We start from the raw sequence: 14,028 nt of genomic DNA, 5'->3' as shown, positions 1-14,028 counted from the left end.
TCTTAGAAACATTCTACTGGTACATTCCTGCAAATCCTTTCTGGAGAAGACATCCTGCCTTCGTGCTCAGAGGAAAGACACTTTCTTAATTTGGTTAATCAGGAATTGGCTTTCTTTGATGTTCACCCTGTTCAGCACGAAGCAGAAATCCGCTTTCGACCTCAAATACCTCACGCGTGACGTCAATGCATTGTTTTTTTCTTTTTTCCTTTTATTTCGTTGGTGAAATTTCGGCTCCGTGACTAGTAGATGTATCACATCCATTGCGCACCTGTTTACCACAAAACAAACCCACATCTAATGCTCGGTTGCTTTGCGAAAGATTTGTTCTTTGTCTCAAATCTTGCTCCATCACACGCTCTCGTTTGCGTAGCTGAAGATTGGTAGTAACTGCATTTAACTGTTTCATATGGAGTAAGAATCACGACTTGACGTGCAGTATGAACAAGCACTGCCAAGTGGTACTTGAATCCAAAATCTTCCACTGTAGTTCTTTTCCTTGACGAGCACGTAATATACTGCTTTCCTTTATGTCTCTGCAAACTTCCTTCTCTATCCTATTTGCACAGCAAGTAAAATTAAAACTACTTGAATGACCGTTAGCAATTTTTTCATCTCCACTAATGAAAGTTTACTGACACGCTAAAGGAAACACCTGTAAATTTTCAAGGCTCAGGTTGTGAAAATCCTTGGCATTGACTGTATGAAGCAGGTCAGGTGGTCGCTTCACGTACATTCTGAGAGGAGGACCTTAAAACTCATTCACCAATAAATAAATAAGAACTAATTTAACAACTCTGGTGACTCATATTGCGTTTCTTCAACCTTAGTTGACGATGCGAGCACTGCTCAGAACCAAAGTGTGCTTAAACAAAACTGACACAAATATTGTATTTTCTTCCAGATTTCCTGATCCCGGTCACAATTGCGCACATACTCCTTAAATAATATTTTACAAAACTACAATAATATGAAATTGAATTTTCAACTTTTAACTTGCTTCAAGTATTAACTTAGCTACTTAAAGAGAGAGTTGACTTCTAAACTTCAACTGCCGACCTCCGTGGCAGAGTGGTTAGCACAGCGCGCTACGACGCCAGGGGTCCCGGGTTCGAATCCTGGCCTGTGAAAGCCTTCGAAATTTCTCCTTATACTACTGGTTGGCATTTTCTGATAGAGTATTGCATGCGAGCAATTTCATCACTCATTTTTATCTTCGTGATTAGCCAAAAAGTGTCTGAAAAGCGAAGTAAAATAAACCAAATCAACCTAAACTTCAACATTGAGCTATTCTTTTTACCTTACTAGTACAGCTATGTTGAATAAGAAGTTGGAAAAATAATAAAACAAGAGAGCGTGGGGATTGTAAACAATCTATTTTTTCAATTGTTTCAAGCAATTAATTGCACATCTGGACTTGTGTGTAACAACTAATTTTTTGGGGTAATGTTCGAGTGATGCCACGCACTACGAATATTTTGACTGACTGTGGCAAAACATACTACTGCACAGATCTACAGAATTAAATTCTCTGGCAATACGGTAAATTTATTTTTAGTAAATGTGGAAAACTCATGGAATTAATCAACTTTTCTCTAAGCAGAAAACCCTATACCTACTACAATGTATTATTCATGTATATGTTATGAAGTGAGAGCCTGGTTTGCTTCACACTGAGCAGAGGGGCCGGAATACTTACCCACGAATTAAACCAGTTCGTGGGCGTTCGTCCCCAGAGTCCAGATATTTACTTTGAACAGTCAGTAAAACGCTCCCCAACCACTACCATAAACTCCTCTTCTGATAAGCTTCCTCAATTCCAAATATGGGCTAGTTCAGTACCATGCCGACTGTTCATAAGGGGTAATTTTTGCCTAATTGGGATAGATAGAGACGTAGTTTATAGTTTAATAGTAAAAAAGAGGAAAGGAACACCTTGTCACGTGCCGAAAGAATATTTCACATAAACAAAACCTTGTATTACCAACTACAAACTTTGAATACATACACAAAGGTGTTTTGTTTTACTTATCTGCGTATGGTACTACTGGTAATAACCTAAAACTGAAAGTTTCCGGTCTGCAAGTTCACATAGTAATTCCAGTAAGTGAAGGTCAAGAAAAGAAGATAAAACTAGTCTAACAACACCGTCTCTATCAAGTTTGCATGGCACATGCCTTTTCACAAAACACAGGTATTTGTTTTAGGTTACTGGAGCAGTAACCATCGACATGCCTGGGGAGGGGTTACAACCCCCCCCCCCTTTCCCTTGGCTCTGTATTCCAAAAAAAAAAATGCTTGAAAATATGGTGAAATATCGGACTTTACTAAGAGAAAAAACATAATAATCCCACCCCATCTATTCGAAAACTCTGCAGTGACCCACACAATGTGAATTTTTTTGTTTTTGAACTCAGTTCATGTATTTGACCATATTATACCGCGTACTTCTAATACTGCTGCAGTATGTGGTACCTCTGTGACCAAGGACGTTCAGTGGTAGACTCACGATATGCCACCAAAAGCTCCGGATTTGAGTCCCTGATTGGGCATGTGTGTTCCTTTCCGAGTGACCCTTCATTGACGTCATCATTCATTCACAAATACAAAAATATGTTTGGAATATAAGATGAAAGAAAAAAACATAACTGAACGCTTATGTCCCGACCAAGACTCAAATCCAGAATACTCGGAGTTGAAATCTTAAGGCAAACACACTGCCACTGTAATTTTGTACTTGCTAACAAATTTGTACAGAAGGTTCAAGAAAAATAAACTGTTCACATTATCGACAAACATTCATACAGGATAATGATAATCAGAGGCAAACCATAGGAAGAGTTGAAGGAAGAACAAGGAAAGATTGGGCACTTATTTTTCCCTTTTCTTTGTATCCCTCTTCTGTTTCTTTTCTTGTAACTTCTTTCTAGAATTACGTCTATATTCAAAGCCTTAGTATCAATTTCTTCTTGATCATTTCTCTTCCTATGTTATCTGTTGCACTTTCTCTCCTCAGATCATCCTTCCCTCATATATATATATATATATATATATATATATATATATATTACATACATACACAGGGTGTACCAAAAGTATTGTGTCGCATTGGCAGATATAACGGGGTACACGGAGGCACTTGCCCCCTCCACGAAAAGAGGTAAGTAACAGAAAGGGATGATATCTTGAAAGTGCAACGAACAAACGAACTTCGAGCAACATCAAATAGCAATATTTCGATAATGACCTTTCTAGATTGCCAAAGAATATGAAGTTTAACATAAATACCTAGGTAGGCTAATTGGGACTGTATCTACTTGATATTTACAGGTCGATAATGTTAATAGATTATTAATATGCACCAACAACTTTGGGCCTCTCTGCAGAACTGATTAAGGGAGCCCTTTATAAATCATGCTTCATTATGATTCCCTCTAGTTTCTAGTATGCAAGATTTTTACACACAAAGGAATCTAACGAGAATCCAACAACACCATTGTGTTGTATTATACAAGGAAAATAGAATTAATTAAATAATGTTGGTAACATATTATCTACACTATGATGAATTGTGTAAACATTTGTAGCTATTTTTTTTTGTACTTGCTAAAACATTAAAACATGGGTCCCTTAGTCCACCACGGACTTTATTTCTTTCAAAGGGGAGACTCTTGCATCACTACAGACAATGTTTGCCTACTGGTTACGTTAACCATTTTGCAAAATATTGTGTGAATTGTAGTATAGTTGAAATACATGTTTTAACACCTGACAAACAAATAGGAATCCCTTCATTGATCAATGACTTCTTGGATTACAGTGTCATCAGTAATATTTCATATTGAGTTTCATAGAAAGAAATTATTTTAATAGGGTGCAATAATTTTACGGGGCACCATGGCATTCTGTTTAACATTTTTTTCTTCATAAAGATCGTTTGGCTTCCAGAGCCGACTTCTGCCGCCCCATAGATACTTATGGCTCTGATCTTGGACTATAGAACAGAATAGAACAGCAGACATTGCGAGCGAAGCGAGCAAGAAAATTTTACGAAATGTTTTTTTATTTGTATAAAATTTGAAATCGAGGGGGGCAATTGCCCCTCTGTGCCCCTTGCAAGTGCCCTTGTCCGTCTGGTAGAAAAATGCAAGGAACACGTAAAAATTTATTCCATCATGAGTATCCAATTGTTCTGCTATTCTTAGATTCTCCTAGTCTTGTTTTTTACTTAAATGTTTGCTTCCCCTAGAATGGACTTCTGTCAAGGTCAGGGGGAGAGGACAATGCCCCCTGCCCCCCTGTAGTTGCGGCACTGTTTATGAGTGTCTCTTCATCAATTTCACGTCATCCTTCATTGTTGCGATTAGCTAGAAGTGGCAGAAAAGCAACGCAAAGTAACAAAAATCAAATATCCACTCCCTCTCTCTACCACACTATTACCAAAAGATAGACTTGGGAAACAAAAATTTAACCAATTCAAAGTTCATAGCAACACATCCAAGAAAAATATCCAAACACATTAGATACCTTTAATACAATACTACTCAAAATGTCACAACTGTTCTAGATACTGCAAATTGTGAAATAATTTCCCGAAGTCTAATCTGGAAGGGAATCCCCCCCCCCCCCAATCCTGATTCGACATTATCCGGAATCCCATACACCCTAATAAATCACGAAATCAAAAAGTGTCTTTGTAATGTTGCTAGAGTAACACATGATATAATTGTAAAGATTAGTGAGAATTCGAAGTAGGAATGTGTTCTGTATTTTTCACAGGGGGGGCAGAGCAGGCTCTCAGGGGAGGCAGTTGCCCCCCCTGCCCCCCCTCTAGCTACGGGCCTGTGCGTATGATGAGAGGATGGTATACCATTAAATCAGACCAATGACCACCATTTACTCCAGAGAATCTGTGTGCACACCGCTATTTTCATGGCACAGTATTATTCGCCTCCAGGTGCGATTTGAAATCCTCCGTAACTTGGGTGGCGTGAGGGAAGCAAACGCACTGCGAACAGCTTCTTGAAGTTCCTCAGTTGTCTGATAACGATTATGGGCGACTTTCTGTTTGACGTGCCCCCATAGCGCATTATCACAAGATGTCAGATTTGGACTTCGGGGTGGCCATTTTAGAGGTGCTGGTAAATTTGACGATCCTCGTCCAATCCATTTGTCTCTGAACACATCATTGAGGAATTCTCTTAAAATGGCCACCCCGAAATCCAGATCTGTCATCTTAGGTTACGGAGAATTTCACATCGCACCTGGAGGCGAATAATACTGTGCCTTGAAAATGGCGGTGTGCACACAGATTCTCTGGAGTAAATGGTGGTCACTGGTCTGATTTAATGGTATACCATCCTCTCATCATACACATGCTGTTAAATTAACATTTTGCAGGTTTGTCTACAATTCAAATGGGACTATTGGTACACCCTGTGTATGTATGTATGTATGTATGTATGTATATATATATATATATATATATATATATATATATATATATATATATATATATATATATATATACACACACACACACACACACACACACACATGAAATATATATATATATATATAATGTGTGTGGGTGTTTTTGTGGCACCTTGACGCATGGTGATAATTATACTACTTTAATTTGAACTCCTTTCTCACTCACTCATATAAGTTCACTCATATTTCCATATAAGGTGGGCGTAGGATTCACCACAAATCACGAACACGCTGAACGGTATAGAGTGTATAGTCTGCCCCTATAGAACCATATGGTGTCTATAGGCAGTTCGCCTCAATTTTAGTTCCGTGAAGTCAAATTCCTTTTTCAGAGTTTGGGGTGCATTCTCCTCGAGCGATTTAATATCTACACTAAAGTACTAACGTAAACTGACTAGTACCTTGGCCTTTTAACTTGACCTTGCGTCGCTGCTGATTTCACAGAATCACCGGCACTTTCGAAACCTTAGGGCTTCCACCATGTCCTCTCTGACTTGCATTACAAATGGTTTGACAATCATCACACTTAACGATATGTAACTACATCATCTAGCTCTAGTTTGAAACCTAAGTTCTACTGTTGCTAAAAGTAATTTACGTGTCATCCCATGGAAGATTTCTTTAATAGAAATTTCTTGAAAATTAAATACCAATCTTTCTTCTGGAAAGGAAATTGCGGACCAAAATTTTGTTTCCGCTCTTTCAAGAATCTACATGACTAACATGGAAGGAAAAAGTAAAGGGAAATGGCATATCATGAGAGCGTCTTGAGCGAATCTGTATTTCAGTATCATTATGAGTACAAAGTCGAGAAACTTTGTAAATTCGAATCCGAGAAACGACAACTATACTGATCGGAAAGTATAAAAGGTTTAAAATCAATACTATCAGACTTTCGTCACTAAAATGTATTTGAAATGTCACTTGCATATTAAAACTTTCCACTGTGAACTGACGCTCGTAGTTTTAGAATGTCAGGTATAAATAATTACAATTAAAATTAATATTAAATCTTCCTATTTGACTTTCCTGTGAATATTCATAGTTTCTAAGTTTAATTAACATGCCCTCCTATCGTATATTTATATACGCAACTGTTTTTATTATCAAGCACTTTTAACATGCAAGTTTTCCTGCTACTTGATGAGTGCATGTTGGTCAAGTATAAATGAAGAGATCTCACAGGAGAATAAGATTGGTACGTTCTTAAGAACTACAGGGCAATAATCAGAGGCAATATTTCTTGTGAGAGAATATTGGGGACTTCCTCAAACACCTCATCTTTGTCAACACAGGTCTTCAACTTTCTACTACTCCCTAAAAGAAATGAGAACTAAAGGATACTTGAAAAAGAAAGTTGAATGTTGCCGAAGTCTTTCCAAGAAGTTTATACGAAAGTGTCGTATTTGAATTTTTCTTATTTTACATCGCTCTTGTGCCACTTTTGGCTAATCGCGACGACGATGAACCCGGAACCTTACGTAACGTGCTCAGCAAAGAAATGCGAATGTATCCAAAAGTCAAAGTTTGGGTTAAATCCACTTTATACTCACATAGGCTAATTCGGACTGGACCTACAGTTCAATGTGGGATCCGAACCACTGTGTAATGTGCCTTCACAGGGACCAAACAAAAATTTATTAAGTAATACAAAGTGCGATTAAATAAATTGAAGAAATTTGAATAATCCTAGTGTAGCACCTTCATGATAATTAAAAATCCATCCATATTCTGTGTGTCCAATTCCTAACTAATAATAAATTTCTTTTAATTCTCAAAAAAACAGTAATAGCTACTCCACAAGTGTAGAGACTGAGTCAAAAATGTCGTGGCAACTTCTCTCAAAGAAATGTCGTAATATAAGCATCAACATAACCTGGGAAAGTTGCACAACGTTCGATTATTTATGGTCGGATGGCTTATTGCGTTCATGTTCAAGAGCCGTGACAATGCAAAATTCAAATGAAAGATTACCATGCGTACAAGAAGCCTCTGAACAAAACTCAAGGCGGCAATGAATGAAAAAATGAAAAAAATTGCACAACGGGTAAGTAATTAGTGTTAGCTCTTCAGCTTCTTCACTATAAGAGTCAAGGCTGAAAACAGTTTAGTAGCTGTAAAGTTAGGGACACCACAAATAAGCTTTCACCTTATACCCTATATAGTCTTGAGAGATTTATTCATAGATGCACAATACACACAACCTCTGAAATATTACAAGGAGAGTGTCAGTGTTGAATTTGAGATAACGGCCATATTGTAACGCAAATCTTAATCGTGATGCAAATAATGAACAGATTTGCAAATATGAACTCTGATCACTATTTTAGATAAGGAAAAATTATTGACGTCATAGAATTGTGAGCAGTAACGACTTAGTTCAGTGTGGCCATGGCAGTAGATATCAAATATGGAAAAGAGCAGAATGGAAAACTTCCCGTTACGTTTGTGCCCACGTAAAGGAACCCCGCAGCTTTACACAAGTTAGGAGCCCTAAGTCAAAAAGGTTTCTTCATTCAGCGAGTGGTGCTTAAGAAAAATAGGTGTGCAAGAAATCCTGGATATGCATGTCTATAAGGTCGAAAAGAACAGTACAAGTACTAATTATTTGTAATGCAAATAACATGCAGCAGCTTCATTATCCAATTTCATTCTCAGCTACCTCTATTGTGATGAAGGTTTTTCTTAGAAATGCCGACAGCTTGCATGAGGGGTGAAAAGGTTCTTAAAATATATCCTGCAATTTTAATGAACACACAAATGGATGGATGGATATAAACTTCTTTCTATTGCTTAGCACTAAGCACACAAAATCAATCCCCAATCCTATACTTTGTAAATTGGCACGTAGCTCACTAACAATACTACAACTGCCTCTCAATGTTTTTATTTGTGCTGCTGTAGTTCCACTTCTTGCATGGCCTTCGTTATATAATCTACGTGAAGTATCGGGGAAGTGGAAATCCAACCTTTCTATATTTCACTAAATACGCTCTCAGGATACACAAAAATTATCTACGTGCTTAAAAGGAATGTTAAAATCACGGACTCAAGTAATCTTTTTCCGTGCTTTCAAGCTTAATCTTCCACTGTAGGTTAACATTTCATACAAGAATAAAATATATTACATCTTCATTGACTAGACTACACAGATAGGTCACTAATTTTATCTACCAAAGGAAATGTTATTTTCCATCGGTAAAGTCAAAAGGGCTAACAGATAAATCCATACAGATTTAAGTCAACATCGTTAAGTGTGCAATTGGATGACTGCATATTATGACATATGTTAATACACTCACGTTGATTGGTGAATTAATATAAGACCGCCAACAAAACCACGGACAAATGCATAGTAGGGTTGCCAGCTGTTCAAATCAACTGACTTTGCGACTTTATATTCAACGGCAAATATAATAGCAAGCAATTTATATATGATCATGTTTATTCACTTTATTATTTTTTTGCAATGCAAGGTTTAAGAATTGAAAGAAAAGCGTCTACGAAGCTTTTCCTTAAAAACATACAAAAAACATGTAAAACAAAGAATTAAAACATCAAAATATTTTTCAGATAATCTAAATCTAGAACCACAATAAATTGCAAATTACAAACCATTTCCAATCGTTAATCATCAGAGAACTCTGTTCTTATGTGTATAAACTTATGTACTGTTACCAGCTATATCTTTTAGACCTTCCATTCGGTTATCAAATACATAATATTTTAAAATAAAGCACATAACCAAACTCTTAATTTTTCATTATAATAATCATTCAAGACAATTTTAAAACCCTAAATACATACATGTAACAATTAATTTAGTTTATGCTCATATAAACAGAGAGAAGCACAATGCTACATATGCGCGCTTGTGTATGTATGTGTATGTGTGCATGAGTACATGCTTATTTAGAATTACTGAATACCGAACTCACCTGAGATCTAATCACAATGGCCACAAGTCAGGGTTCGCAGAATTTGATATTCTGTAACATTTTCTATGTCTTAACAATGATTTTATTATTTACTTAAATCTTTGTTTACAGTTTTAACAATGAAGAACTCGACAGGGGAAATCTTGAAAACAATAAGCAATAAGTGTATTGTCATAATCTGAACGTGCGCTTTTGTATTCAAGAAATCAGGAAGGGGTATAATTTCGTTATCCATGTAACGAGATTCAAAATAGCATATATTTATTAAAAAGAGGAAATCTGAAAATAAAACTATGCTCATATTTCCACAGAGCCTTCAAGCCATCTTCCTCAAATAGTGAACGCAAAGAAGAGTGTCTTTCAGCTGAGCGTCGGGAGAAGACAGTGGGGAGATTCTGACAGCAGGAGGTGTTGGTGTTATCACCAAGCTCCCGTCGGCTTATTCAACCAGGGGCATAGTTATATTTAGAGAAATGTAGCCACAAAATGACTAAAGAACTGGAATGTTGCCAAAAGAAAAAATTGCATTAAGTAAATGCATCAGGTAAAACAAAATTCATAATGTCTGTAGTTCAGACCAAATGTTGAAGTGCATCATCGAGAAAGATGCAGAAAAACGCATCAATTGATGTATTAAAATACAGCTCGACAAAAAAAAATACTCACTTGCATCATATGATGCACTTTGGAGTTATCTTTACAAATAATGTGTAAAAAAATGCATCAAACTATAAACCTAATTCTTGGCAATGACCAAAAAACACTTGTTACAACAAATAGTATTGATGCATTTAGTTTTCTGTGTAAAGGCAGGCTTGTAGTGGAAATTATTAGGTGGGTGGGGGGCGTATGTTTGCTCGAACCCGCATCCCTTCTAACTTCGAGCATTTGCACGTCGCTAAAGTTATATGGTTATGCCCAAATACGGCATCCAATTCATCATGGACTTTGAAAACGCTGAAAAATGGTTGAAGAAATTAGTGTAGATTTGCACTGCATTGTTCTTCATATGCTTGACATACAAGTTGACAAAGAAACACCATTTCACTTAACGACGCCAGAGAACAAAAATGTTTGCAAACGCTAATTAGTTCCCAGGTCGCCTAATTGCACTCCATTAACTATGTAATGGTACATAATGCGGGTTCAGCTTGGCACGCTATGCGCCACTACGTGCAAACATGCTCAGAAGAAATCCGTACCAGATGCATTTAAAATCCCCTTAACACTTTCCAATCGGTCCGGTGCTCTGGTGTATCCGGCACTGCAATTCCAAATGCATCGCTTGCAAGTTTAATCAGCTGGAACAAATTCAGTGAGAACTGTTGCCGCTGCAGCCACAGAGCCAAAGCTCGTGAGATAACATGTCTTCGGGTGGAATGACAAGCTCTTTTCTGAGAAACATAACCAACAAGGGAGAAATGAATGAGTGTGAGAGAGACAAGGTCAGCGACCGTAGAAGGCGAAGAGAGCTTGCTGTCTGTCCGCTGACACTCAGTTTATTGCTCTGAATCTAATGTTTGGTTTCCTTAGTCTTCTGAAGAGATTTCCACTCCACGGAAATCAGTTATTAGTGTTGGACCCCTTTCACCACGAACGTCTATTTTCCATTGTAGTTGAGCTATCTTTGATAGTTCCTTCAACTGTAAAGTAGCTTCAAGTATCAATTCAACTGAGAAATGCCAGACTTAGTTCAGAAACTGATGTCATGTATCCGGTTTGTCTGAAAAATATGGTTCCACTTCAAGCAGCGAGTATGATCGACTCGAATGCATGTAATGAACTCCCCAAAACCACCTAATTCTAATTACCAGCAAAAATAGCGGACTATTTGCCTATCGAAGACAGTGCCTTAGTGGTAACGTCGTCCCCCTGGAAATCAAGTGGTCCTGGGTTAGATACCCGATGGAGGCACACAGTGGTTTGGATCCCACTTTAAACTGCAGGTCCAGTCCCGATTAGCCTTTCTGTGCATAAAGTGGACTTAAACTCGCCATCAAGCCCTGGGTCCTTCATGGGGTGCAGTTTGAAAGAAATGGGGTCCAAAGGCATTTCAAATTCATCCTGTCATTTGCATTTGACTTCCTGAAAAATTGTAAAGCAATGCTCTCTACTGAAGATAGGTGCTCTTGGTTTGGATTTGTATTGTGATGGGAGTGCTATTTGATCGTCACTTACTCCTTAGATGTCAAGGTAAAACCATATCAGAATCCACACGACAAATTTTGAGATTTTTAATTATGATATTGAACGAATAGCTGTAATTTTCTTATACTTTAGTTATCTTATATATCTCTACGTTAACAGTGACGATCAGAATTATATGATGAACTGGTGAAGTAATAACATTTAATGCCTAATATGAGAGTTACGACCGACCAGCCCCCTCCAAAATTTCCTCAACACCTCCATTAAAATTTCACGAAGGGCCAATTTATCGTCCTATTATTTTGGTTAGTTAGTGTTTTTTAAGTCCACTTTATGCACAGTAAGGCTAATTGGGACTGGACCTACAGTTTAAAGTGGGGTCCGAACCATTTGTGCCTCCACCGGGTATCAAACCCGCGACCCCTTGATTACAAGGCGATGACGCTACCACTGCGCCATCAGGGAGGCTCCTCTTATTATTTTGGTTCTAAATTTACCCTAACCCCCCCAATACGAACCTGCAACCCGCAAGACGGAAAATTCTGGAAAACCCCTATCCTACGTTAAAAGTCATAGTTATTACTATTTAGACTCAAACTTACTTTAAAGATGCAGTTTCTATTATTGGTGCATAAATTTATATTTACTATTAAGAATAAACTTACATAGGTCGAAAATTATTACTGAAAGCTATTCTGCATTTATAGTATACACAGTGCGCGAAGTGAGGGGGTGCAGAGGGAGATGGTATCCCTCCAGCTAGCAAAATGTTCGCAAAACATCCCCCAGTTGTCTCAATGTCACCATGTAAAACTACTGGAGCATCCCCCTAGCTAACCCCATGGATCGACCAAACATCTCTCCAGCTAACATTTTCCACTTCAAGCCCTGAATATACAGGCATATTTGTGTAAAACGTTTTCACTTTTTAAAAAAATTCACTCTTCTAAAAGCCTATCAAGTAGCCTATTTGACTTGAAAAAACCTTAGTGGCGTGCCAAGGGGTGGTTGTGGAGGAGTGGTTATACCTCTTCAACATAAGCTAAACTTTCCTAAAAAAATAAAATGTCTGTTACTTACGTGAAATATGGTAAAATAGATATTACTAGAATTTAAGGACCTCTCACGAAATTTCTGGGTACTTCACTGAATTATTACCATGCTATCAAGGCACTAAGGCATGGAAGCCGTTATAATATTCTCACGTCACTCACTTTATTGTCAGTGTTATGAAAATGACAAGTCAAAAAATACTCTACATGACTGGTTAGAAAATCTAGAAGAGGTTTTTGTTCAAACATTCTATTTGCACTAAAGTGAGCACGAAGTTGACCGAAATGCAACCTAGAGGCAACACTATTGAAAGCTTCTTTACATTTCAATAACTACATGAATGTAAGAATGAGGTTTTTGATAACCCATACTAGTAAATTGCAGTGAACTATGGTTACCAATACCGATGCTACATTTCGGAGGCATAATTAACAACTATTGGTACCAATTAATCGCTTTGAAAGCCGGTTTGTAATTTGCCAATGCAAACAATTTGCCCGGGGGTAGTTAACTCCGTTACCAAGAAACGCTAACCTAAAACGTCAAATTACAAATTTCAACAAGCATTTATTTCTTAGGTATACTGGTATTTGGCCACCTATTTTCCTACACAACTCTCAACAAAATAAATTACAATTTTCACAATTAATAGTTTATCTGTTCACCGAGCGACATACAAATTTCCGAAGATAGTTTATCAATGAAAAATATGAAAGTTAAATTGGGTTTTAGGTTTTACTTATCAGTTAATACTTCAGCAACTTACCTCACGTTGTCGATAGGACCAGTCGCCCGCCTTCCCTGGTTTCAAAATATATTTTTTTCCAGGACAGGTACGTCAGTGCCTGCCTGTAATTTCCAGTTTGCCAGATAGAACAAAGAAAAACAACCTGTAGCACTGAGCACATGAAACGTTGCGCGGCGTAAAACTTCAGAAACAATCCATCCGAACTTGGTCCAGAGCACGGTACTGATACACGCTGAAACTCAAACGGCTTAAAACGTTCACTAGTTTACAGAAGGCAATTTCGGTGCACCTGCGGTCGGTAAGGTGTGGGAGTACATAGCAGGTAAACGAAGCACCGACGTCTGGCGGACTCAACAGCGCGGGGAAGCCTAGCCTCTCACCCAGCCCCCTCGTTACCTGGCCAATGCGCTGGTGCCTCGAGAACTCCCAAGTAGAATTGTATGTCAGAACATTCTCCGACGACCTTTCTCGGCGAGCAGGGTTATTCGCACGAAGAGACCGAAACAACTTCCGCCTTTTATTATGAATCCATGTCTTCCCTGTGTAGTAATGCTCTCCTGTTACCCACACTTCACAAAATGGGAGTAGAAAACAAAAGAAAGATGAAAGAATGTCGTAGATTCATGTGTGGAGTTTTAGCCTATTTCT

The 14,028-nt window shown here is 37.9% G+C and overlaps 1 protein-coding gene across 3 annotated transcripts in view; it reads right to left on the bottom strand.

Annotated features, from left to right (window-relative positions):
• The window catches only part of mdu (mitotic spindle positioning protein meduse), a 109,904-nt gene extending 96,103 nt beyond the window's left edge, over positions 1-13,801 (bottom strand). For 2 of the 3 annotated variants that reach the window (XM_083117292.1, XM_083117290.1), the window contains exon 1: positions 13,399-13,801. The gene's annotated coding sequence lies outside the window, so the exon portion shown is untranslated. The remainder of the gene's footprint in view (positions 1-13,398) is intronic. The other variant, XM_083117291.1, reaches the window with a different exon arrangement.
• Positions 13,802-14,028: the final 227 nt, after the last annotated feature.

This window comes from Lepisma saccharinum, chromosome 2 (genome assembly GCF_977018435.1).
Source record: "Lepisma saccharinum chromosome 2, izLepSacc3.1, whole genome shotgun sequence".
NCBI classification, from domain to species: Eukaryota; Metazoa; Arthropoda; class Insecta; order Zygentoma; family Lepismatidae; genus Lepisma; species Lepisma saccharinum.
The sequence above is the reverse complement of the archived record's forward strand: the minus strand, read 5'-3'. Positions and strand labels throughout refer to the sequence as shown.